This window comes from Lepidochelys kempii, chromosome 11, assembly GCF_965140285.1.
Source record: "Lepidochelys kempii isolate rLepKem1 chromosome 11, rLepKem1.hap1, whole genome shotgun sequence".
Classification (NCBI taxonomy): Eukaryota; Metazoa; Chordata; order Testudines; family Cheloniidae; genus Lepidochelys; species Lepidochelys kempii.
Genome location: NC_136390.1, coordinates 41,952,676 through 41,980,347, shown reverse-complemented (window position 1 = coordinate 41,980,347; position 27,672 = coordinate 41,952,676). Strand labels below are relative to the sequence as shown.

At 37.9% G+C, this 27,672-nt stretch overlaps 1 protein-coding gene and 1 long non-coding RNA gene across 6 annotated transcripts in view; both read left to right on the top strand.

Moving 5' to 3' along the window:
• The window catches only part of OLA1 (Obg like ATPase 1), a 201,595-nt gene that overhangs the window by 164,787 nt on the left and 9,136 nt on the right, over positions 1 to 27,672 (top strand). The gene's annotated exons all lie outside the window — the stretch shown is intronic.
• LOC144929120 (uncharacterized) lies at positions 16,037 to 21,120 on the top strand. Its single transcript, XR_013634411.1, has 2 exons — positions 16,037 to 16,150; positions 20,803 to 21,120. It is a non-coding gene; the product is annotated as an uncharacterized LOC144929120 (long non-coding RNA).

Sequence of the window (27,672 nt, the reverse complement as noted above, 5' to 3'; positions counted from 1 at the left end):
TGACAGAAGATATAAAGTTTTGACAAACATGCATGGCACAGCAAGTGTCCAATTCAAAAGAGCAAAATAAATGCAAACCACCATTATGGGGAACACAAACAGCCTGAAAGCAAGTTATCAGTAAGCAAATAATTGTTGAACTGTTATGAATGGAATAGGACGTTGAAATAGGGCATGATTGGCTGATGTTACATATGTCCTTGATTACCTTCCTTGTGCTTTTATCCTAATAAGTGACATTCTTTGTATTCCCTTGGATGGCTAGACAATCTGACACTGAAGAAGAATAAATATTGCATGTGGTACACATTAAGCTGTCATCTAAGACAGCATTTATAAAAAGTAACTGGAGAAATTCATAAGAAATTCTGCAGTGCTACAGTTTCCTGGCTCCAGTCATAATTGTCAAAGTTCTTGACATATTCAGGTCTTTTGAAATGATTTAGGTTTACAGTTGCTTGGTGAATGAATAATTATTATGGATTCATTTTCTCAGATAATTCAGACTGTTAATGTTAGTTACCTAAATGTTGTATTTTATTTGTACATGGCTTTTAACGAAGGGATACCTAGTGGTAACATGAACATGTCTGGTGCAGTTGCAGTAGAGGAAACCAGTAGATGCATGTACGCAGAAGAAATGTGGATAATATTAGAAGCTCTTTCAAATACGTTTCTTTAACTAATATTTTATGGGAAAACTGCTTACAAGTCTGCAGCGTTTGTATCAACCTAGTTTGTAAATGGACCTACATGTAAAAAAAAATCAAATTGTTTTATTTCTCTCCATCAAGAACCCATGAAAACCTAAAAGCAAGATTTATTATTTCTAAAATTGCAATGGAAAAAACATGTGTTTGAACTACCTAGATTGATGACTTAATGTTTGATCACTCAAGACTTTATTTTTATTTTTAATCTTGAGGGGGCAGTATATTTAGTTGTATTCTTTGTAGCCATGATTCTCTGAATGTCTTTTGATGTGCTTAGCCCACTGACCCAACCAATGGAAAAAGGGTTCCCACAGACCATGTCTTACGTGATATATAAGCATGTACAAATGTAATGACTTGATCCTAATTGGGGCCTGTAGGTACTGCTGTACTATAAATATTTATAAAAATTATTGTAGCCCTATCCTTGAGCTTGTCCGTGTTTCACTGTCAGTGTTTATTGTATCCATGACATAACCTGACTTTGCTATAGCAAGGATTAGGGTCACCAGCTTTCATCCATTTGTAGGTCTGTGGCCCTGCCATTGTTACGAAGAAGTCTTAAATGAAGTAATTAGTTTGAATTATTTTACGATCTAGTTAAGAATACCCTATGAGAAAAGTAGCATGCTGCATCATCTGACGTAATTGAAGACTAGCCTTGTTTTATGGCAGACCTGTTTTGGTAATGTCACCCAAAAAACTGTACAGAAGAACTTCCAATGAAAAGAGACCTATTGGCTTTTTCATACAATTTGCATTTAATGTTAATGAAAAGCTGAGACATAATTCTTAGCAATGTGTTTACTTCGAAAATGTGCAGGCTTGGAAATAGATAAATCTAAAACACCTATTTGAAGAAACTTTTCTCCAAGTATAACACCGCTCAAATGTTACCTATAACTGTTAACTCTGTAGACCACTGCAGAGCACAAAATATTTGCCCAACTGGTAAATTGAACTGTAAGTCCCACTGTGGGAAATTGCTTTGCTGTGCTCCCAACAGCAGTTATCTTAGTAATTGTACCTGAATTCTCTTGTGTCTAATAGACTGTTGATGTCCTTTTTACTGTGGTAGAATTATTTTACCTTAATATTATTAATTGCAAAACTAAGATATGATGTATTATAGAGTAATTTAAAATATATTATCAGCATGATTTTTGATTGGTGTTCTGGGTAAACAATCTTTTTGTTCCAGTTGAGCGTGCACATACCGAGCATTTCACATTCTAAACTGGAGCTCACAACAAGGGGCTTATCAGAGCAAATTGTCTAGTCCATCCCCTTCCTCACTCAAAACCTAATGACCCTTTATCATCATGGTTTAGATTGCTGGACACAGATGTGAGAAAATACAAGTAATCTACAGGTAACGACAGTAGCTGCACTGATGTTCTCAGAGAACTGACTGCTGGGAAGATAAAAAGCTTCCCACAGAGTCTGTGACTTTCCAGCAGCAAAGCACATCATGAGCTCATACATGAAGTTTTATTTGCTGAAGATTTACAATAAGATGCATTAGGACATTCAGCAGGGACCCTTTTTAGAAGAGCACAAGAATTCTGTTAGGTTATTAGCTGTTGCACTAGTGCATGGCATCACACTAGAACAAGAAAGGCCAACAATGCTAACAGTGTCTGTTAAGAACATCAAGGACTATAATGTGACATTAATATTGAAATGATTAATTTCTTGATTCTAGATGGTTTAATTTAGTTTGTGCACATTTTCTTGTTGTAGAAGGTGTTCAGACTGAAGTACTGTACTAAAAGCAGCCTTGTTAAGCATTATTTATACTTGAAAGTAATTCCCAAAAATTTAACAGTAAATTATATTTGAAAGGTCTTGTTTATTATGACCAGGTACTATGCTTGTCTTAGCATTCTTTATTGTGATCAGGAATAAACACACAAATCATTTATATGCAATTGAATAATTCACCTGAGGGAAAAGAAATAGTCCTTGGATAAAGTTCCTGCACCTGTAGCTTAGATAAAAAGTTAATGGTTTCCTTTACTATTTAAAAGATTATAGTTTCAGTCAGGTTGAAGGAGCAGCTAAAATACAGGAAGTGATATTTATTTACCTTTTTCATTTGTACCCAATAAGCTGGAAGTTTGTCTATTACTGTAAATGGAAATGTAGATTTTAATCCTTTTCTAAACTAATTTAAGTGTTACCGCATCTTCTTGTCTAGCAAGATGAGCACGTAACCTAAAACCTTCCTATAAATTAGTATATTTGGTTCTTATGGTGGGAGGATGAGAGAGCGGGAAGCTATGTGGCCCCAACGAGCTGTGTTTTTCTTGCTTTGAGGCATATACATTGCAAGAGTAAATATCTGTAGAAGTAATTGTTGAATAGCATTTGTTGTTTAAGCAGGTGGCAAGCATTTAATTACAATAATGGAATGCTTTATAGAAAATATTGATTCGATCAGAAAATTGATGCTAACAAGACATAACTATTCTGCTGATTAAATCCACTCCCCTCTACTAGGCTCCTATATGCCTTTGCAGCTTGTCAGGCTGCTGTATCAAGAGTCACAGTTTATTCAATGAGAGAGTGGGGATTGGCTGCAAGGCTGTGGGAATCAAACCAGACCAGTGACATCTGCCGACAGCAGCTTTGATTTTGTGTGTTGCCATTGATTGACCACTAGAGAAAATTACAAGATACTGAATGCCATACAGCTGCATACTATTTTCCACTTTAAACCCTATCACTCTCATGTACTAGTCCCCCATTTCTACCTTTCTTATGCCCTTTTCTACAGCTTATGTGGACATAATTGGTAAAAACCATAATCTCATATTACAATGATCAGTATAGCACAATTGCACACTGAAGAAATGATTTTGAAGCATGATCACGTAGAATTAGTTCCTGATTTCGATTTCCTAATATAGATCTGAAGCAGGAAGGTTTTTTCCACTTAGTGGCAACATGTTTAAATAAAAGTGACAAAACTGAAAATTCCAAAGATACTCTCTTGTCCTTGTTTCTTTGGTGGGGGAGAGCAAAGGAGCATACATAATATAAGACTTGGTTTTGCATTTTTGTTCCTGTATCACCAGGTTAAGTATAAGAAAATTCACCTGCAAGTTGCAGAAAATGGTTAATAGCTTGGGTTTTTTTGTTTTTGTTTTTTCATGGAATATAGTAGTTTATATTCTGTAGTGGTTTGAAATTCTCAACAGCCGCCAATATAGTGAAAATTAAAAAAAAAAAAAAAAAAAAAACCTTGTCTGTTACAAAGTTTTGTTTGAGCTTTTTAAACTGAGTGATTAGCAGAAATAATGACCCTGTCAGCCTTAATCACATTAAAATGTGGTTAACATCATTTAATTTTTTCCACTTAATATGCAAAAATTTCCAGTAGATTTGCAGTGAAGGCCATTGAAATTCCATTAGAACAAGAATAAAAATTTCAGGCATCATTTATTCAGAGAAGGAATAAAGGTCTCGATTGAAAACTGCTGAATCTTTCTATTAGAGAAACTATGAATCATTATATTGAACTGTACCTTCAGTTTCTATAGTACTGAATTTGACTTACTTTCAAATGGATGAAAAGCTTTTGTAATGTAGTGCTTTGTGAAAGTGACAAATAAAATTTAGTAAAAATTTTGTAAACACTTTACCTAAAGGTTTAGTCCACAGTATTTTGTAAGTACTGCAGCTAGTGAAATTTTCATTAATACAGAGTTTAAACTTGTTTTAATTAAACATTTAGAAACGTTGCATGTTTACAGATGAATAAAATAAAAAAGCCTGTTTAAGTGCTATATAATTCAAAAACCTATTTCCTGTGTCACAGTAACATTCTGCAATAAACTAATAAAGCAAGGAATGTTCAGATAAGGTCCAGACATTACTTTAAGTTGTCTCCTCTCCCTGCAGTTTCACTCAGGTGTTGCTCGAATATGAAATATTGAAGATCTAGTATACTGATAAGGAGACACATTGAAGGGCAAAGTTTCAGCTGTACCTTAATTTTTCTGTCTGCTTTCAGTTTAACTACAACTGAATAAAACACATTTAAAATTAAGTTCTTCTAAGCAGGTTGAATGTAATGAATGAAGGAACTAGTAAAGCAGATGTATTTGTGTGATCTCTCTGCTTTTGTAGACTTCACTGCATTATATGGAATGGTTTTTATACTGATTATTGTATGTACCTGATAAGCAGGAATGTCTTTCTAGAGCCATTTTGGTATCTCAAGTAATTAAATAATCATACAGTGGATTGTTGGAGTTTTTTAGTTTGTATTTTGTTCCTGAGCCATTTCAGACTATTACGTAATTATCCTGTGATCTTCATGGTAAAAATCCTGGTTAAAATTAATAAAGAAAATATACTGCATATGTGCATGACATAATTTTTAAACTTCAGCATTTTGTTGACTTGTGTGTATGTTTTTGAAATACAAGGGAAAAAACCTCATAGTGGAGTAGTCTCTTGCTAAATTTATTTTTTGTATTCATTGTTTTTCCAGGGGATGGGACTTGGCTATTTTATTCCTTAAGGCACCAATTATCAAGATCCTTAAGCACATGCCTAACTTTAAGCATGTGAATATTCCCACTTAACTCATTGGACTGAGCTCTAATTTATTACTGCCACCATATTTGGTCCCCATGTCAACCCTCTCTCCAGTTAAGGATGATTGGATGCAGCTCTTAAGAGCCTTTTTAATTCTGCTCTGTCCACTGCTCAGGGGGAGGGGGTTTTCTGGCCATTCAAGCAAAAGACAGAAATATGGGACTTAAACCCCACTTCATACATAGTAGTGCTGTGCGTTACTGTTGTTCACTTGGGCGAGTTAATTCATATACTTAAAAGAAATAGGAGAAAAGATACAACAAGAAAAAGTCTTAAACAATAAACTTCATGTATTAATGCTAAAGCAACTGAAACACTATTTAAGTTGGAGTGGCAGAGGACAGGAGAAAACCTGTGCTTATGGATTGACCTGTTTCTGACTCTGGTATTCAGCCTGGTACCAGACATCAAGAGCCAGCTCAACAGGACCCTGCAGATCAAGAAGTGGAGGAAGACCATCCACAGCTAGAGCTGGCTTCCTCCCCTGAGGAGGCTGTCTCAGGATGGGGCTTGTTTACTCCCCCAGGTGACTATAAGGCCACCAAGAATTGTTAGGGTTTCCATAAGTCTGGGCATACAGGTGGAGTAAGTAAAAGAATCCTTTCACTGCCTGGTCAGTATTTTCGCTACTGATGGGCCTTGCAGTGTTGTACTGCCTCAATGAGGCCATTGTCAACCTAGTTAAGGGACTGTGGCAAATCCCTTTCCCCACTTCCAAAAGGGTCGAGCACAAGTATTGTGTACATGCCCAAGGTTGAGTTCCTTTACTTCCATCCCCACCTAGGGTTCCTGGTAGCATTGGCTGCCAGTGAGGGAAAGGCTAGGACATCAGGGATGCAGCCCTAAAATCGAATGACTCAAAGTTAGACCTGTTTGGTAGGAAAGTTTATACTACCAGGAGTTGCAGCTCAGGACTGCAGACTAGCATGCACTTTTGTGCAAGTATGACTTTAACATATGGGACTTCATGCTAAAATTTAGAGATGCTCCCAGAAGATGCTAGGCAGGAGTTCTCCTTGCTAGTGGATGAGGGAAAATCAGTGGCTAAGGCCTCACTGCAAGCTGCTCTGGATGTGGCCGACTCACCTGCCAGGTCCCTGGCTTTGGGCAGTGGCCATGTATAGGAGTTCCTGGCTGCTATCCTTGGGGCTCCCACAGGAGATGCAGCATTTACCCTGTGCAAGACCTGCCCTTTAAGGGATCCTCACTCTTTTCAGAGCAGACTGACGCTAAGTTCCATGGGTTAAAAGTAGGGCTGTCGATTAATCGCCATTAACTCACGCGATTAACTCAAAAAAATTAATCGTGATTAAAAAAATCGTGATTAATCATCCTGTTAAACGATAGAATACTAACTAAAATGTATTAAATATTTTGGGTGTTTTTCTACATTTTGATATATATTGTATTGTAAGTGAAATAAAAGTGTATATTCTTGATTACAAATATTTGCACTGTGAAAGATAAAAGAAATAGTATTTTTAATTTACCTCATACAATGCAATCTGTGTTGTGAAAATGCAACTTACAAATGTAGACTTTTTTGCTACATAATTGCACTCAAAAACAAAACAATGTAAAACTTCAGAGCCTACAAGTCTGCTCAGTCCTACTTCTTGTTCAGCCAATCGCTAAGACAAACAAGTTTGTTTACATTTACAGAGGATGCTGCAGCCCTCTTCTTCTTTACAATGTCACCAAAAAGTGAGAACAGGTATTTGCATGGCACTTTTGTAGCCGGCACTGCAAAGTATTTACCTGCCAAATATGCTAAATATTTGTATGCCCCTTCATGTTTCGGCCACCATTCAAGAGGACATGCTTCCATGCTAATGATGCTTGTTAAAAGAATAATGTGTTAATTAAATTTGTGACTCAGTTCTCCTTGGGGGAGAATTTTGTCCCCTGCTCTGTTTTGCCTGCATTCTGCCATATATTTCATGTTATAGCAGTTTTGAATGATGACCCAGCACATGTTCGTTTTAAGAACACTTTCACTGCAGATTTGACAGTACGCAAAGAAGGTACCAGTGTGAGATTTCGAAAGATAGCTACAGCACTTGACCCAAGGTTTAAGAATCTGAAGTGCCTTCCAAAATCTGAGCGGGACGAGGTGTGGAGGATGCTTTCAAAAGTCTTAAAAGAGCAACACTCCGATGAGGAAATTACAGAACCTGAACCACCAGAAAAGAAAATAAACCTTCTGCTGGTGGCATCTGTCTCAGATAATGAAAATGACTATGCATCGGTCTGCACGGCTTTGGATTGTTATCAGTCAGAACCCGTCATCAGCATGGACGTATGTCCGCTGGAATGGTGGTTGAAGCATGAAGGGACATATGAATCTTCAGCGCATCTGGCACGTAAATATCTTGCGACATTGGTTACCACAGTTCCATGAGCACTCCTGTTCTCATTTTCAGGTGACGTTGTAAACAAGAAGATGGCAGCATTATCTCCTGCAAATGTAAACAAACTTGTTTGTCTGAGTGACTGGCTGAACAAGAAGTAAGACTGAGTGGACTTGCAGGCTCTAAAGTTTTACATTGTTTTATTTTTTAATGCAGTTATTTTCTGTACATAATTCTACGTTTGTAAGTTCAACTTTCATGATAAAGAGATTGCACTACTGTACTTGTTTTAGGTGAATTGAAAAATACTATTTCTTTATTTTTATTTTTGATTACAAGTATTTCCACTGTAAAAAAACAAAAGTGAGCACTATACACTTTGTATTCTGTGTTGTATTGAAATCAGTATATTTGAAAATGTACAAAACATCCAAAATATTTAAATAAATGGTATTCTATTATTGTTTAATAGTGCGATTAATCATGATTAATTTTTTTAATCGCTTGACAGCCCTAGTTAAGACTCAAGGGCAACCCTAAAGTCTCTCTGGGTTGTACACCCCTGCCTTTCCAAGCAGCATTTCCAGCCTCAGCAACCCCTTTGGTAATCTGCTCCAGCCATCCGACAGGACCTGCAGAGAAAGAGGGGTAGAGGTTTTAGATATTGACCATCTCATCCTTCTGCCTCTACATAAATTCCAGCCCCACCTAGATATCCAGGGGGTTTGAAGCAGGTGTTTTGATTAGATGCTCAGGGACACCATACCAGTTCCCAGGATGCCAGACCCCATTTTTCCTTTGTTTGCAAACCGCCTTTCACATTTCTGCAGTGCTTAGTCCTGTATCACCATGGAGCATTGCGAGATGAGCACTATAGAAGTGCAATACAGTTTATTTCAGTTTATTTCCAATTTATTTCTTCTCCCCATCCTTCTTCAGGGACCCCCTCACACAAAACTTCTGGTCCAGGAGGTTCAATCTCTCCTTCAGGTGGGAGCCATAGAGGAGGTTCTGCAGAATTTAAGAAGGAAGTGTTTATACTCCCATTATTTCCTAATCCCAAAAATCAAGAGAGGTCTCAGACCTATTTTAGATGTGTGTCAGCTCAGTAGTTATCTCGAAAAGATAAAGTGTTGCATGGTCACCCTGGCATCCATTATTCTCTCCCTGGAGACTGGTACGCCGCCTTCAATTTAAGGGACACTTACTTTCATATATTGATATACCAAGGGCACAGAAAGTTCCTCACATTCATTGCGAAGCACTTGCATTTACCTGTTCACAGTGCTTCCATTCAGCCCGTCTGCAGCTCCTTGGTTGTTCACAGAATGTATGGCTGTGGTAGCAGCATTCTTCAGGACACTAGGAGTATAGGTCTACCCTTTACCTGGACGACTGGGTAATCAATTCCCGGTCCAAAGCTCTGGTTATATACAGCGTTCAACTCATTCAGTCTGCCTTCAGGGCATTAGGCCTACTGATCAGTGCAGACGAGTTTATCTTTTGCCTGGTACAGAAGATAGATTATAGGGGCAGTGTTGGACTCTACCCAGGCAAGAGCATTATACCCAGAGTCAAGATTTCAGACTATTTGATCTCTTTTGACAGACCTCCATCATCCAATCACAACAGCCTGAAGCTGTATGAGGCTCCTAGGACACATGGCCCAATGCACATATGTAGTACAGCACACAAGGATGTACCTCAGATCCCTACAGATGTGGCTGGCCTCAGTGTATTCACCAAGCAGTCTTTGTCGGGATACTGTGCTCTCAGTACGTTCATGGTTGCTAATTTTGCTGAATTGGTGGTTGAATTCTCTCAGTATTTTGTGCAGGCGTTCCCTTCCTTCACCCTCAGCCATCAGTTACTCTGGTCTCAGACATGTTGGCTCTGGGGTGGGGAGCTCACCTGGGACCCCTTCAAACTCAGTCTTTGGTCCTCAGCGGGGCTTGCTCTTAATATCACATCAGAGAGCTCAGGGTGATTCAGCTTGTCTGTCAAGCTTTCCAGTCTCACATCTGGGAGAGAAACCGGTTTGAGACCACATCACAGCAATGTTTTACCTCAAGAGGTAAGGAGGAGCTTGCTCATCCTTCCTGTGTCAGGAAGCAATTCATCTGTGGGAATTTTGCATAATTTTGCATTCAGTTAACCCCAAGGCCTCTTACCTTCCAGGAGTGCAGAATGAGCTAGCAGAACAAGCAGGCTTTTTTTCCAGCCAACACAAGTGGTCTCTTCTCCTGGATGGAGCCAGATGCATTTTCCAACAGTGGGGCACTCCCTAAATAAACCTATTTTCAAACGAGTACAACAGAAAATGTCACCACTTCTGCTCCTCGCAAGACCACAGTCCAGGCTCCATCACAGATACCTTCCTACAACCCTGGACAGTAAATATTAAGCTTTTTCTCCAGTCTCACTCCTACACAGAGTGCTGCTAAAGATCAAGCGGGATCACTCCTGGGTAATACTAATAACCCCAGTGTGGTCCCACCAACAGTGGTTCTCCGCTCTACTGAACCTCAGAGATGCAACTCCAATCTCATTCCCATTACACCTGGATTTGATCTCTCAGGACCACCCAGCTCCACCCAATTCTGCAATTCCTTCATTTGAGAGCCTGGGAGCTCCATGGTTAAATCCCAGAGAGTAGGCTTGCCAGGGGTAAGTTCCCCAGGTGTTATTAAGAAGCAGAAAGCACTCTACCAGAGTTTTCTACCTGTCAAAATGGAAGCAGTTCTATGCCTGGGATGGTCAAATCTTAGTCTTGCCAATGCATTCGTCTGTCCAACAAATACTCAACTATCTGTACTGCACCTGAAACAGCAAGGCTTAGCAATTCCCTCTATTCAGGTTCACCTGGCAACAATATCTGCATTCCACCCTTGAATGGGTACCTGTTTTTTTGTTTTGTTTTGTTTTTCTAGTGACATGACAATTAGATTCCTTAAAGTCCTGGAAAAATTGTACACTCAGTTAAGGGAGCCTGTTCACCCTTGGGACTTTAACTGGGTTTTGTCTAAGCTCACAGGATCCCCATTTGAGCCTTTAGCAACATGCTCCCTTCTACACATTTCGTGGAAGGTGGTTTTCCTAATTGCTATCACTTCTGCCAAAAGGGTCTCCGAGCTGCACATCCTCACATTCAATCCGCTGTACACAGTCTTCATTAAAGATAGTGTATGTGTGCTCTTATCTGAGCTTTCTCTTTTAGGTAATTTCATATTTTCACACAAATCAGTTTACTTACGTGTGTGTATTTCACCCCAAACCAAATGCAAATAGGGATGAGCAATGCAGTTGGTCATCTGACAAACACTGGCAGTCTATATAGATAGGACTAAATCTGTTGTTCCACCCAACTGTTGTGGCTATAGCAGATAGAATGAAAGTTGTTCTAATATCAAAGAGAATTTCATCTTTGACTATTTCTTGTATTCTTACTTGTTATGATATGGCAGGCATTTCATTACCAGATAAGCTGACTGTTCACTCCACAAAATTGCAAGCATCCTCAGTGACATTCCTAGCGCAGATCCTTACGCTGAACATCTGTGAAGCAGCAGCCTGGTCATCTGTGCACACTTTCTCCTCCCACTACACCAATACTCAAGAGATGATGCCAAATTTGATTGAGTCGTACTACAGTCTGTTTGTACATGAACTCTGATTCCTCCGTCTAACTGTTTGGGAGTCATCTAGAGTGGAATGGATATGTGCAGTCACTCAAAGAAAAAAGTTACTAACCTTTCATAACTGTTGTTCTTCAAGATGTGTTGCACATTTGCATTCCACAACCTGCCCTCCTACCCCTCTACATTGGAGTTTCTGGAAAGAAGGAAGTGAGGGGGCTTGGGGTCAACAGTGCCCTTTTATATTGGTGCCAGCAGCACGCAGCAGCGGAGCAGGCTCGAGCAGCCCCAACCGGCACTACTGAAGGAAACATTTCTGGCAACTATGCATGGGACACACTTACACCAAGAGTAGAATAGATAGGTGCAATACTTTTCATAACTGTTGTTCTTCGAGACGTTAGTAACCATTTTTTTCTCTCATTGCATTTCAGGCTGTGTATTGTAATGATTGTGAAGTGGGTCTTTTTCTATCTTTTATTTCAAACAATTTACCGTTCCTGCAAGTTGTATGTATCAATCAACAGTCTGAATATAGATTGTCAGTATTTATAAATACGCAAAAATCAAATTCCACATACTTTCTCACATCCCACAGAAAGTATTCTTTCAACTTAGAGAATGCTTGTATTGCCCTCCCTTAAGCATAACTTTCTTGTGCTTTCCTCACAACTTTCAGTAGTCTGCTGTTCTTTACATGAGGCATTTTAATACCATCTTTGTCCCCGGGATAAGATTGAGAACTTTATACAATCCAGAGCTACATTCTGTTGTCTGAAGCACCAATTTAACTAACTTAGATTCTAACTTGAAATTAATACAACTTTTGTGTGAATGCCCAAGCTTTTAATTACTATCTTTTTAACCATTGTTGTGAAGAAAACTTTTAAAATATAAACTTGAGTACTGCTGTCCCACATGTACCAACACACAGATGGTCATCCTCTATGGCCACCACAAACACAGGACAAGCAGTATACAGCTGTGTATGCTGTGGCTGTGGGGGGGGGGTGAACAACTGTTTGTGGAAGCATGGGAAGTAAGCAAAGAGATGGGGATCCAACAGAGCCTTTAAGAGGCTTGTGTGGACAGGAAGAGGGGATTGGGTGTGGGGAATATAAGGCTGTTCAGGATGTCTGGGCTGGAGGGGAAGCTGAGCTGAGTGTCTCAATGCTGAGACAGCAAAGCTTCATGGCCTCTGTATACTGCTGCCTGGGCATTCACCACCATAGCCCTTATAAGCTCTTTGTTCCCTCTGTAGCCATACGGATAAGCCCTGTGCCACTTCCTCGTAATTCTGTTCTCACCCATGTTCCCCTTTCCCACCACCCATCCCCCAATTGTCCACAGTTCAAATTATCAAAACATGTGGATAGAGCTGGGGAGTAAGGCTACTTCTGGGTAGGCTTGAAAGGCAAGCTGTGTTGGATGAGGCCATAGGTGCAATATACTGAAGAGGGGAGGAAGGACCAAAGGAAGGCAGGGGAGGGCACTGAGCTAATGCTAGAGGCTAATGTGGGGAAGTTCTATGGCTGTAGAGAGGGGACAGAGGGGAGTTTCTGGGGGAGTTTCTGGTAACCATGGTAGTTAACAAAATTCCACCACAGTGTGGGTTATAGATAATCTGTAATTGCTGCTATCATGCTGTTAATGTAAATTCACTCTTGTTTTGAATGACTGATGAAATCAAATTTGAACCACCATTATAGTGTGACAGGTGGTGAACAGTCCTTGTCAGGACTAATCAAACTATGTTCTCTTGGTAAGGAGGATTCTCTGGCCCTGCCAAAGGCTATCTCAGTTCAGTAGAGTCCGTAACCAGTATAAAATTTGTATTTCCCTTATGAATATATTGTCATACATCGACTTCCATTCTTGCTCTGCTCTGTTGCTAACAAAGCAGTCTTTAGCAGAAGAGGTCACACACCCATTTAATTTTTTTTTTTTGTTCTAGGGTCTTGTAAAGATGTCAGAGAAATATGTTTTTCATCCAGATTCCCATACATCAAATGAGAGCATAAGTAATTTAATTCATTCTCATTAATTAGGACGTTTATATGTAGTTATCTGACACAAATAGTGCATTTGTATACTTTGCAAACCTGCTTTTTAATATTTAATGTGTTTAAAGATGAAAAGTGCTACATAAATGCTCTATCTATACAGTCGGATACCAAAGCAGAAAAAGTAAATGACTTTCCCAACCCACAGGCTGTGTCTATGCTAGAATCTTTCATGCTGCTGTTTAACACTGATGCAACTCCACCAGTGGTAGCAACCGTGGAAGCATTACCATATACCAGGCTCCATGGCACCACTTCTAACACTGCATTGAGTGACCCTGTTCTGAGCAGGTTTAAACAGCTGCAGGAGCCTTGGTTACTCTGGTATTACTGCCCTTGGAGCTGCTCTGGCATTAGTGGTGGGGAATTTGTTCCAGAAAGGCTTACAATTATACAGGATCACAGAGGAAAAAACTCAGTGGGAGAGACAAGATTTGTGGCCCCCAGTCCTGTACTCAGACCAACTGACCATATCTCCTGTTTAAATGGTCGAAATTCAGAGAGGCAGGAGAAACATCAATAAGCAGCTGTACACACTTTATCATGTTAGTATTTTTTAATACATAGAAATCTTTCTATAAACAGCGTAAAGCATCAATGACTGATTTATCTTCTAACAAACCACCAGTAAACAAATATAGCCCTGTCCCACTCCAATGTTATTTCATAAACTTCACATCTGTAAACATAACCCCCATGTACTACAGTAAATAATTTCATATCTCATATAGATATGAGATATACCAATAAAACACCTATTCTGCCACAAACAATTTGGTCTCCTCTCCCTCATGTATATTAGAACTGTTGCTTTGTTCCCATTATAATCTCTTTTTTTAGCTACATATATCTTTCTAAAGTTTTAGCCTATTGGGCTGACATTTTCCGAATCTGGGTCTCTGATCAAGGATGACATTTTTTTAAAATTTGAGCAGAACAAGCATTTTGCTGTTTTTGAGTGGTAAGAGTAAAAATAATAATACTTTTCTCATTAATTACAAAATAGTATTGAAATCTTTTTTTTTAACAGCTCCCAAGCTAAAATCCGGGAGGGGGGTGCAAAAGTTTAAATTTGGCAGGGAAATAGTCTTCTCTGAGAAGTGCCTTTGAGCGTTCTGTTAAAAATAGGTTTTGATTTGGCTATTGTGAGCCTTTGAAATTCATATGTTTCTCGTGCAGTATAGTATAACAAATTGGCAGTATTTTTAATGGTAGCCAAACATCTGGAAGCACGTTAAACCGTGCACAACTAACTTTGCTGCCACCATGTGAGTATGCATTCTGATAACCTTTTGATTTCATAATCAAGTACAGTTTTTTTCAACAAGACCGCTGCCATATTCAGTGCACAGGATGGATGTGCAAAAGGGGAGAATTAAGTTTGCAGAGGCAGCTATAAATTTGGCACTTCCCAACTTTTGAGTACTTAACTTGGCAACCTAAATAATGTTCTCTTAACTTTGTGTCATGTAGTAGGCTCTTTCTGTTCCACTGGAACTTTAAAATAATTGATATCCGTTAACTATATCGTATCATAGTTGGATTTGAGCTGCTTTTAGAAAATGAAATGATGTGATGTTTATCTACGGAGAAATGTCAAAAACAATGCATTTATATGATATGGAAGATTTGTAAGTGCAAGCTAGCAATTGATAGCAATATTATAATTAGCTCTTTGTACAGACGGGTTTTTTTATTCATGAACATTTTCAGTTATGTTGACAACTGTCATGTATGCCTCCACATGTGGAGCCTTTCCTTTGTTAGGAGAGATGTTGAATGTGAATTATTTTTTTCAGGCTTACATCCTTGATTTTCTATAAAAAAAAAAAAAAGGTTTCAGGGGCCATGTCATGCAGCTTATTGAAGGATCTTACATTTTAGAATGATTGTAGATTCATGTGTTTTTATATTTGGCTGCATCTTAAATTAAATGGTAAAACAGACATCAAAAGAAACTCAGCCTAAAGATGGCATTTGTTTTTAATCGAATATTCTTTGCCACTAATATAATGTTAAGGAGAATGTTTAATAATACAGCCATCAATAAGAGTTTCAATTTTAGATAAAAATATATGGTTTTATGGTAAGCCAAGCTTTAGTTTTGTATTTATAAAATGGATTTTAAAATATTATGTACATGTATGCATCCATACACAGATTTAGGGGTACTGACTTTTGACAGTAATAAAGGCTATGTCATCACGGTTTTTTTAGCCATAAAAAGTTCTTTAAAATTTAGCAGAAGCATTACTATCCCTGAAGTGCACAATGTACTTTCAAATAATAGTCTAAATGCCTTTCTATATCACACTCCTGCAAAAATCCTACTCACCATTCCCCTGGGACAAATATTTTTTTAAATAGTTAACTAAAATATTGTTAATATTTTTTTATCTTTATCCTGCTAAAGGTGGACAAGTAGATTTTTGTGACTAGACTGAAAAATTTTCATGTCTCCTTTGCAAACTAATGAAGTCTATTTCATATATTTCAGCAGTTCTCAAACTGTGGTCCGCGGACCTGAGCTCCGCGGACCTGAGCTCTAGTCAGGTGGTCCGCAGATAATTCCCTCTAAGATGCACGTCTGGGCAGCTGCACACAAGAGAATGAGGGACCACCCATCTAATTAGTGGAGACACGCAGGCTAAAGGTACAAACAACATTTGGAAAGATCATTAAGTGATCCGCCAAGACCCTCAGCAATTTTCAAGTGGTCCGTGGAAAAATAAAAAGTTTGAGAACCACTGATATAAAACATATGTCTAGTATTACAGAAGGTATAATACACACTTATAAAGTATTTAAATGTGTATTACATTATGTGTGGGTTGGACTATTTTCTACTGACTTGCATAAATGTTAATACCTTTTAATTATAAAAGTCACAAGTTACTATACTAATAAGAGTCTTATTTACACTACAAAAACAAGGAAACTCAGAGATGTGGCTAACTATTCAGGCTATATACATCCCTAATTCATTTTACTTAAACTCTATGAAGCTCTCATAACAATACGTGTTGCTACATTTCATAAAGTTATACAGTATTTTGGTAAAGTGTAGTGAGTTATTGTTGCCTCGATTTTAAGCATATAGCTAGTTTTGGTACACATAGGTTCATGTATCAGTTATTCAGAGATCAAGTATTTAACATGAAACTTTCAGGGTTCCTTTTATTTTTTTTAAACTAAGTAGGGTTTTTCTGTCTAAGAACCAGATTACTTCCTCCTGCAGAAAAACTCACTTAGCGTTGCCAACTCCTATGATTTTATTATAAGTCTCATGATATTTGATATTTTTCTTAAAACCCCAGCTTCTGGGATAATGTGACTTATTCAGCTTTCTTTTCTTCTACCTTTCTTTGGCCAAAAACTTGAAAATGTGATTTAGATGAAAAGTAAAAGCTTAAATACCAGAAGGTATATATAAAAAATTCCAAATTTTATTATTTTTAAAAATATCATGATTTTCAATCCAATCTTAAGATTTTAGAGGGTCTGTTTCATAATCTTTAATTAGTTAAGATTAATTAGTTAAAGTTGGCAGTACTGGCATCAGTGGCCGTGGGGAAGATTTATGCAGTGTTCCATGGTAATGAGGAACTCCACACTTAAGATAATACGGCCAGGGAGGGGCTGTTGCAAGAGCATCTACCCCTATTCTATGCAAGCAGGATAGATTCTCTACTCCAGGCCAGTATGGAAAATCTGGCCCATTTGTTTGGATTTCACAAAACTGAGTGATTGGGCAACAAAATGGCAGATGAAGTTCAATGCTGATAAATGCAGAGTAATGCATATTGGAAAACATAATCCCAACTATAAATACAAAATGATGGGGTCTACATTAGCTGTTACCATTCAAGAAAGAGAACTTGGAGTCATTGGTAGATAGTTCTCTGAAAACATTTGCTCATTGTGCAGCAACAGTCAAATAAGTTAACAGTTAGGAACCATTAGGAAAGGGATAGATAATAAAACAGTAAATAGTATAATGCCGCTATATAAATCCATGGTATATCCACACCTTTAATACTACATGAAGTTCTGGTCTCCCCATCTCAACAAAGATATATTAGAAATGGAAAAGAGGGGCAACAGAGAAGGGCAACAAATGGTTAAGGGTAGTGAACAGCTTCCATATAATGAGAGATTAAAGAGACTGGGACTGTTCAAATTGGAAGAGAGACAACTAAGGGGAGATATGATGATAGAGGTCCATAAAATCATGAGTGGTGTGAAGAAAGTGAATAAGGAAGTGTTATTTACTCCCTTCACATAACACAAGAACCGGGGGATCACTCAATATAATTAATAGGCAACAGGTTTAAAACAAACAAAAGGAAGTACTTCTTCACAAAACCCCCAGTCAACTTGTGTTACTTGTTGCCAGGAGATGTTGTGAAGGCCAAAAGTATAACTCTGTTTAAAAAAAAGAATTAGGTACGTTCACGGAGGATAGGTTCATCAGTAGCTATTAGCCATCATGGTCAGGGATGCTGTCCCATGTTCTCTGTATCCCTAAGTCTCTGACTGCAAGATGCTGGGAGTGGACAATAGGGGATGGATCACTCGATAACTGGCTTGTTCTGTTCTTTCCTTTTGAAGCATCTAACATTGGCCACTGTCAGAAGACGGGATACTGGGCTAGATGAACCATTTGTCTGACCCCGTATGGCCATTCTTAAATTAATCTGCCACTCTAAGACGAAACACAACACATATTAGAGTCTGAATTTGTGTTACTCATTGCAGGTTTTTAATTAGCAATATATACCCAATTGCTCTTCAAGTCTAGTATCTTGTTTCTACTGTTGTCAGTATATATTTATTTCATTACATGGGAGTTTTATGTAGACCAGATATTGTATTAGGCAACATGGCATTATTTCTAGGTTGGTTTGTATGTGGGTAGTAGGCGCGGGGTGGAGGGAATTGGATCTGATGGTGTGAACATAAGGTGATGTTCTATGTCATGTATTTCATGCTGGAGAGACAAGACCGTGAGATAGTATCTTTTATTGGACCAACTTGTGTTGGTAAGAGAGAGAAGGTTTCGAGCTTACTCAGAGCTCTCCTCCTCCTCCCAAAGAAGAGCTCTGATGAAGCTCGAAAGCTTCTCTCTCTTACCAACACAAGTTAGTCCAGTAAAAGATATTATCTCACCCACCCTGTTTCTCTAATATCCTGGGACTGATACGGCTACAACAATACTGCATACAACAAAGTATTTCATATAATATTTCCACAGTGAAGAAATTAAATATTCTTCTCAAATATTCTCTCTGTATATGTATCTTCAGTTCCTTGTTATGATTGTTTAGTTTGAGACATTTTTCAGTAACTGATTTTATAAATAATCTGACTTTTTTTTATTTAAGGCCTTCTTTTTACCAGAATCTTAAGGAGCAAAATTTTCAGAATAGCACTAGAGAAGCCTATGTCCAAAGACTGTCTAAAAATATTTTTTTAAAAACTGTCATACCATGATGTATTTCTGATCATTGAATATGGATCCATACTCCTGGCCTATTGAGTATACCTCAAAGATCATGCCTTTTGTATTGTATTAATTTAAATTAAATACATTTTTTATTAATGTATCATCGTTTATGCCTATGTTTTTGTCAGATTATTTTCAGAAAATGTCTGTCCTTAACAGAATGAAGTATAATATTAAATCATCTTTTTTGAACTCCTGCAAAATTCATCTATTTAAACCTATACCAACTGATAGCAAATAAAAATAAATGTACAGTAAAATATTTTCCCATCCTCAACATGTCTGCTCCAATCTGATTTCAGCCATGATTTCTGAAACGTGTTGAATGTGATTTGCTCTGGATTACACTTGCAGTTAAACTGTGTTCAGCAATAGTTCAGTTGTGCCTGTTGCTAATACCTGTTGACAGCAATGTGGAATTTTCTTACTATAGGTAAAGTTTTATGTTCAGAATTGCAGAGGCATCCAAAAGAGGATGCATGAGACTGCTGGCCTTCTGCCTGGCAGCATGTATTTGACCTGCAATGAAAAGACTGCAGTTTTCATTATTGTTTGAGTAACCGATATTTTTGCTGTAAACGGAACTATAGTCTGCTTACAAAGAGATTTGTGAACTCCTAAAAATCAGATCGAAATCAGGCCTCTTTTAAGCTAAATTTAACATGTTTATTCTGGATCCTTTAAATTTGGTACTGGTCACAAACCATGTTGTTACCTTCATGGACCTTTGAGGGGTTAGAGAGAGAGACATTGTAGAGCAAATTCAAAATCCTTCATTATCAGCAGCTTCACAATCCACTGTGGGGAAAAAAACATCCTGGATTCTTCAGTCTCCATGTTTTTATGTAACCCTACAATCCTGATGTTTCTTGGTCTAAGCTTGTTTTTCAGGTCATCAGTTTGATTTCTTTGTTTTACAGTCTTCAGTATTTTAAGTTAGAAAAGTGTCATGTCCATCAATCATTGTTTCTGTCTTCAATTTTTCAGTTAGCCTCCTGCAGTCTTATAGCATTTCTTTCAGACTTCTTACCTACTGCAACAGCTAAGCAAGTTTAATGTTGCTTGATAAGTCAAATCTATACCATTGGTTAGTGTGAAATATAAAACAAATATTCCCAATATAAATTTGCAGTTAGTAGAAACTTGGAAGGGTTGGATCTTTAGTAAGGTCTCCATATATTTTAGGGTTTACATGGTACTTTTATCATACAAGTAATCAGTATGCCCTCCCTAAAATTTCCCCAGGTAAATGACCATACCACAGAAGCAGAAAGCCATATACCACTAAAAATCTTCTATCATCTTGGATGTCGTAACAGTAAAGTTCTTCTGTTTTGGCAGTGTATGGTCCTTCCATCTGACTTTCTAGTTGAAATCGTAATTTAATTTTCATGTGCCCCAATATTTTTCTTCTGATTTGGAAGAGATCTAATTCTGTGAGGTTGCATATTTGTGTCAATCCTAATCAGATGCCTATAAAACATATAGTTGTTATTATAAACAACTCTAAAATCACAGAACGGAAAGGGATCTCGAGAGGTCATCTACTCTAGTCCCCTGCACTCAAGGCAGGACTTAGTATTATCCCTGGCAGGTGTTTGTCCAATCAGCTCTTAAAAATCCCCGATGATGGAGATTCCACAACCTCCCACGGCAATTTATTCCAGAGCTTAACCACTCTGACAGGAAGTTTTTCCTAATGTCCAACCTAAACCGCCCTTGCTGCAACTTAAGCCCATTGCTTCTTGTCCTATCCTCAGAGGTTAGGAACATTTTCTTCTCCCTCCTCCTTGTAACAACCTTTTATGAATGACAGTTACGCTCTCCTGTCAGGGATTCATTATTAAGCTAGACACAGATATTACTGCCTAGTGTCATGTGACATGAGAAGCTGATGGTGTTTCTTCTTTCTTTGTATTCTCATAGAATGTAGAAGTCCCTACCAAGATTGATCTCCATTGGGCTAAGAACTATGCAAATACAGAGCAAGAGACAATCAATGCCCTGAAGAACTTACAGTTTAAATGGGCAAGATAGACAAAGGGAAAGTGGAGAAGCAGTGACACCAATAGGTGAAACAGTTTAATCAAGATGACATATCAGGGCAGTGCCAGAGCTGGGACTGCCCAGGTCTCCTTACTCCCAGTCCATTGTCCTACCCACTAGACAACATTGCATTTTTTATTGCCTTTCCTGTTGTAATATGCTGACAGTAATTATAAGGTCTAATTTTAGAAGTGCTAAGGAAGGGGCAAAAGAAGAGAGGAAGAGTAGCAATGGGTGGATTGAGAGGAAAATAACAGAGAGAGAGAACATTAGATAGAGGAAGGAAGAGACGATACAAAATATCTAGGGAAAAAGAGACAAGTGGAAGGGAAAACAAAAGAGATGGGGCAGTAGAAAAGAAAAGGGTAGCCCTTCTTAGATAATGCCCCTTGTCATTCATTAACAAAGAAGCACTGTCTTGAATAAAACTGATTTAGGATTCAGAAAGTGGTAGGACCATTACGGAAGGCCTGAATAGTCAGTTAGATGTAAAGTAAGACAAGATCAAAACAATAACTTTTTGAAACTGTTCCAGGTTGCAGAGTGCCCCACATTGGGACATTTTTGAAAATGATTTTTTCTAAATGTTTTGTTTCTGATAAAAAAAAGTCTGTTTAAACATCTACTCGTATCCAGTTCACTTTTTGTGTGATTTTAAAAGCTGGCCTTCCAAGAGGCCAGCACAGAACAGGATCTCTCTCTTTTCTCCTTCCCATTTATTTGGGATAATCAGGACTTTGTATGTAGGCTAACATGTTCCCCACTGAGAGAAGTATACTTCCAGCAACTGTGACTGGTCTCTTTTTTTCCTCCCCTGTCTGAGATGGGATGGGAATGAAGCTGCCTGGATAATGGTCATAGGCTGGCTCTGTGCTCCACTTCCTTTTATCACTGCCTGACAGACAGCACAAAGGTCTACTTCACCTTAAAGTGGATTTATGTCCTAACCCATCTCATCCCATAAGGAAAAAGGGAAGTCAGGGCCAGACCCTGGAGCACGTGGTAGAGATCCAAGCAAACCAGTTCCAGAGAATCAGTGATTTTTTTAGAATTTACTCCTTGTCATTTGCAGCTCCCAAATGGTCAGCATGAATACGGTAGTTCTTAGATTTCAAGTTACTCAATTCTTCCATTAACTATAAGCACTTCAAAATAATAAGTATTCCATTCATTGTGTAGCTGCTCTTTAGTCTGGAGACTTCCTCAGTTTGTTGATTTTTCAGAATGCGAACTCTCATGTGCCCACCGCTCCATCTCATCAGTTTCTTACCATTTTCCATTGATCCTCAACATTTTTAGTACTTCACTTTGACCTAGCATCAACACTTGAACTTTCTTCAAAGATCCTGGTTTTGGTATCTGCAGCTGTCAGTCACCAAAATTTCAAATTTTCATTTACCCAGATGACTGGCTCATAAAAGCCCCCAATTGCCAGTCAGCCTTGTGAGCAATTTTCTCCTTTCTAGGCTTATAGGAACACAAGAATTCTCATTCTGGATCATACCTGAGGTCCATTTAGTCCAGTGTCCTGTCTCCAACAGTGGCCAACAGATTAAGAGGAAGGTAGTAGATGTGGGGTAATGTATTCACCACATTAGATATCATCCTGATCTCTAATAGTTGGAGATTATCTTAAACCTGGAAGCATGAGGTTTGATGTCTCTTCCACAACAGTTTTATGATTAATATAACAATTCTGGATCTTCTTGCTATGCATATGAGTGTCCAGTCCCCTTTAGAATCTTGTAAAGTGTCCCATATTTTATGTTTTGTGGAAAAGTATTTCCTTTTATCGGTTTTGGATTCCCCATCTTCTGATTTCATCAAATGGCTACTTGTTCTTGTTTTATGAGACAGGCAGAACAGAAGTTCCCAATCTATCTTCTCTAGACCATTCATTATTTTATAAACTTTTTTCATGTCCTTTCTTATTAATTTCCTTTCTAATGTAAAGAATCCCAGACTTCCAATGTCAGAATGAGATTTCTCCATGCCATGCATCATTCCCATCACCTTGCTCTGAACTCCCTCTAGTTCTGCAGTATCCTTTTTGAGATGAGCAGTACTTCCCATAGCATTCCACTCAAGGCTGCATGATTGATTGATTTATAAAAAGGCATAGTATTCTCTGTATTATTCACCATCCCATTTCTTATCCATCCTAACTCTTTGTTTTTTTTTATTGCAGCTACACATTGAGCAGGAGTCTTCATTGAGTTGTCTACACTGACACCTGAGTCCTTTTCTTGAGTTTATGGGGTTAATTTAGAACCCCATAAGGTGTATGCGTAGTTTAATTATTTTCCTCCACTATGCATTTCTTTGCATTTATTGACTTTGAATTTCATGTGTCCATCACATTGCCCATTCACCTAGCGTATTTAGGCTTTTCTGAACTTCCTCATGGTCCTGTCTGGTCCTGACTAATCTAAATAATTTTGTGGCCTCTGCAAATTTTGCTACCTCTACTGACCAACCACCTTTCCAAATAATGTATATTATATAAAATATATTAAGTTACATTGAACCAAGACCAGAACCTTGAGGCCACCGCACTGTTAACCTTTGGTATGATTCATAGATATTTAGATATTTAGGTCAGAAGGGACAATTATGATCATACCTTTGGTATGATGAAAATTGACCATTTAATCCTGCTTTTCTTTCTGTCTCTAAGCGAGTTTTTGATGCATGACAATACAATACTTTGCTTCTCACCCCATGACTATGTAGCTTTGTTAGCTTCTTGTATGGGACCACTACTTTATTGACATGTTCAAAGAAATCTAAGATTAGTGAGAGAGTTTTTCTTTGCAGAAACCATACTGGTTAGACCTGTCCTATAATGATCACGAAGGTGTTTTATTATGTTGCCAGTTTTCTAGGTACAGGTGTGTAAGGTTTAAACATTTCTGATTCCCCAGATCATTCCTAGAGCTTTTTTAAAAATATACAGTAAAGATCTCCAATCATCTGGAACATTGTCTGGTTTTAATGACAGATTGCATATTTTTTTTTAGCAGCTCAGCCCCCTAAGCACCACCACTTAAGCTCCTTCAGAACTCATGGATGTATACTATATGGGCCTGATGGGTTGTTGCTTTTTAAGTTATGTATTTGCTCCAGCGTCTTTAGCAATATCTGAATAACTCATCTTAATGACCAAAAAACCAGATTCAGTGTGGGTATCTCCCCAACATCCTCTGTATTAAAGACTAATGCAGAGAAATCCTTTAGCTTCTCAGAAATGTCTGCTCTTCTTATTTTGTTTTCTTTAACCATTTATCAACTAAGACAAGAAAGTTTATTTCAGTCCATATTCATCTGAGCGTTATCTTTGACACCAATATGAGGGCGGCCTTCTTTTCACAGAAGACAGTGGAAAAGTTCATAGCGCAGAGAAGTTCAGGGAGATGCAGACCCCATCAACCCTCACATATTTCAGATATCGGGAATCATGAGCATCTTTGCAGAACTGCTGTCATGGACCAAGACGCTTTCTTGTCCTCTACTAAGAGCCCTCTTGACTCAGTGGAACCACTAATCAGATTAGTTTCATTGTCCATGTATTTTCAGTATGGCAGACAGTCAAATCCCTCTGATAGCTAGAACTACCAGAAAATTATTGACTAGCATGCCCTCTCAAGAGCCGCAATGGACAGTCACTGGTGAAATTCTCCTATCCAGAAATTCCCAGAGGGTGGGGTCCAGACCAGAAATGAAGGCACACCTCAACTTTCTCAATCTCAAAACCATGAGACTCGCCTTATTTTCTGGTTCCGGGGCATGATCAATTACCAGGCATGAACTTTTAACTTGAAGGCAGATTGGCTGAACTGTCTGTCAGTCTGTTTGCTGGAGACTGTGGTTCAGAGTTTGGGTCCTGCTTAGGAAGTTATCAACAAATTAGTGAAGATGAGTTGCTGTCTGAGGAGAAAAAAGCCCTCAAATCTTCTGTCAGTTGATTTGTGGATCTGAGGCTCTGGTTAAGCAAAGGAGCAACCTAGCTTCCAATTTTTGGCACACTTAAAAGAAGTGCAATGTACAAGTAGTACTAAAAATTTCCTTTTTTCCCATTTTTTTGAGGAAAAAATATTTTAATTAAGATTTTGTCCCATGATATTGTTACATACACTCTTACTCTGGTTATAATGTACAAAGGAGAGCAGAAAGTATTTAGTTACACTAGGTTCTACATACTAGGTCTTTCCACAGTTTCAGCTCCTCCGTACTCCTCTCATTATTTCTAGCAGTATAAACAATTTTCACTTGTTTTTTAAATATGCCACTTTCACATTCCAGCAAAGATGATGCCTTTGAGAGCTTCATTTTGTATATAATATAGCATTTGGCACATGTGAAAAATATATGGAATAGTTAAATACTATATTCAGTAATAACATAGTTTTCAGTTACTGTGTTTAAAGGGACACTGTCAACTTGAAAATACGTTTTTAAAAATTACTTAAAATTAGTTTTAGGCACTACATCTACCCCTGAATCTTCCTGCTAACAGTGGTGGTTTTACCATTATATTTTCCTATTTTAAAATATATTTATCTTCACAGTTACTTGAGAGATCCACACAGCCACAGAGAAACAGACTGACTGTACAGGGGAAACGCATAATTAGTTTCCACTAAGGGCTTGTCCACATTATCTGCAGGATCGATGGGCCGTGATCGATCCAGCGGGGGTCGATTTATCGCGTCTAGTCTAGTTCGTCCATCCGTCTCTTCCTCCCTCCCCCCCCCCCCCCCCGTCTAAGTGCTGGCAAATGCACAAAGTAAGCACAGTTGGAGGAAATAAGTTTTTTCTTCTCGTTCCTTTTGCTTACAGTTATTTCAGGTGCTATTATAGTAGTTTTTTAAAAATTCAGACAATTGCAATTTTTAAGTTGATAGTGTTTCTGTAAACTAAACAAACTATGATGAAAATTGTTCTTCCTTTCTGTCAAGTATAACATTAACCGGTTGGAGAAATTCTCTAGGATTTGCTTACCTTAGCACAATTCCAAATAAGTGTAATATCTCCGCATCTTTTTATAGACATTTCCAGCATGTTCCAGTAATAATAATGCACGCAAAGAAATGTAGGAGTTGGCATTAATTGTTACTACCACAACAGTTTTTTAAAGGAAGTTTGCTCTTTTTTGGCAACTTTGGTACTTTGCATAGGAAACCAAGTTTAACGTTTTGATTCTTGCATTCATTAAGTTATCAGTCACCAATATACGGTTTGAAAGAGTTCCACCAGGCTTTATGCTTCTGGTACTCTTTATTCTGGTAGTCTGTTCTGTTCAGTGTTAGGGAAATTCCTTAGTGGTGGTTTTTTTTTTGTTTTTTGGGTTTTTTGGGGTTTTTTTTTTATTTCCTGTGACATTGAAAGTCACAAAAGTGAAACACACAGACAGAGAACCTGACTGTCTCTACAGAGTGTGATGCAGTACCTTATTCTTTTAGTGAGGCTGTGGCAGGTCTGATGTCAGTCACTTCAGAGACCTTTAGACCTCAGTGCTCATTTATTGCTAAAATGTACCAGCTCTGCTTCTGCATTATGAAGATCATCTGTCAACACTTTGAGATATTCCCCTTTGTTATTAAGCTTGTGATGCTCTACACTGTCAGGATTTTTGCCAATTATAGTTAAGGTACAATGGTGTATTCACTGGATCAAAGTCTCTCACTGGCGGTAGAAAAATGATTTGTAAGTCTTTATTCATCTGAATTGTACAATAGAATACCTGAGGAATGCAAATAATCCCTCTAAGGACTCAATAGAAAAGCTGTTAAAATGACAGTGTAGGACTATTATTATTCTGAATTGATGTTTTATCCAAAGTAATTATTTCTTATCTTGTTGTTCCACAACAGTTCTTAGTTTGAGTTATGATGACCATTATTTACCAAACAAAATTTGTATCTGATTGTAGACATTATTTTTACACAGATTTCACTTCCTTTTGTTTGTATAGTTCATGCTTTTCTTTCACTTGGTCACATAGTACATTATCTAATTAATATAAAAGCCAGAATATTAAGTGTTTACTTTTTAAACAAAATAAACGTACACCCTTTGAAGTACAGCTGTGAATAGCAGGATTTCTAGGTATTCTTTTGAGTAAAAGGCCAGTAATGGTAAATTGTAACTTTTGATATATGAATAGTTCAATAATTTGCGTTACCTAAAATGTCAGTTTGAGAAATGCTGCTGTTCTGGGGTTAAATGTCCCATGAGGTTTCAGAAATGTGAACCAGTTGGTGTTATTTTTGGATTAGATACTTAGGAAGTCAACACTGTCCCAATATCAGTCTTCGCTACCAGACTATTTTCACTTGATAACTGAAAGAAAAAAAGATTTTTATAATGAGCACTGAAAACTACTGGTGGGGTATTTACTTAAGTAAATTATAGAAGAGCAGCATTATAAAACAAACATGTGAAAACTGTTGAGTGAACTTTTATATTCTTTGTCCCATCTAAAACCCTACTCAGTGGGCCATATACTTAATCTCATAATAGCTCTGATCCCCTGCTATTTTCTCTGACAAATGTGTGTTGATGAACTTGTGGTTTAGTTCTTTTTTTTTTTTTTTCCTGAGGTGACATTTGCATTGATTATTTAAAGGATTGCAGGCCACACTTTCAAAGCGCTTTTCCATAATAGCTGTTAAAACCTTAGTCTAAATCTGAGAGATTAGTGGGACTAAGAGTAAGAACTCGGCAAGCATAAAAACCATATGTTACGTG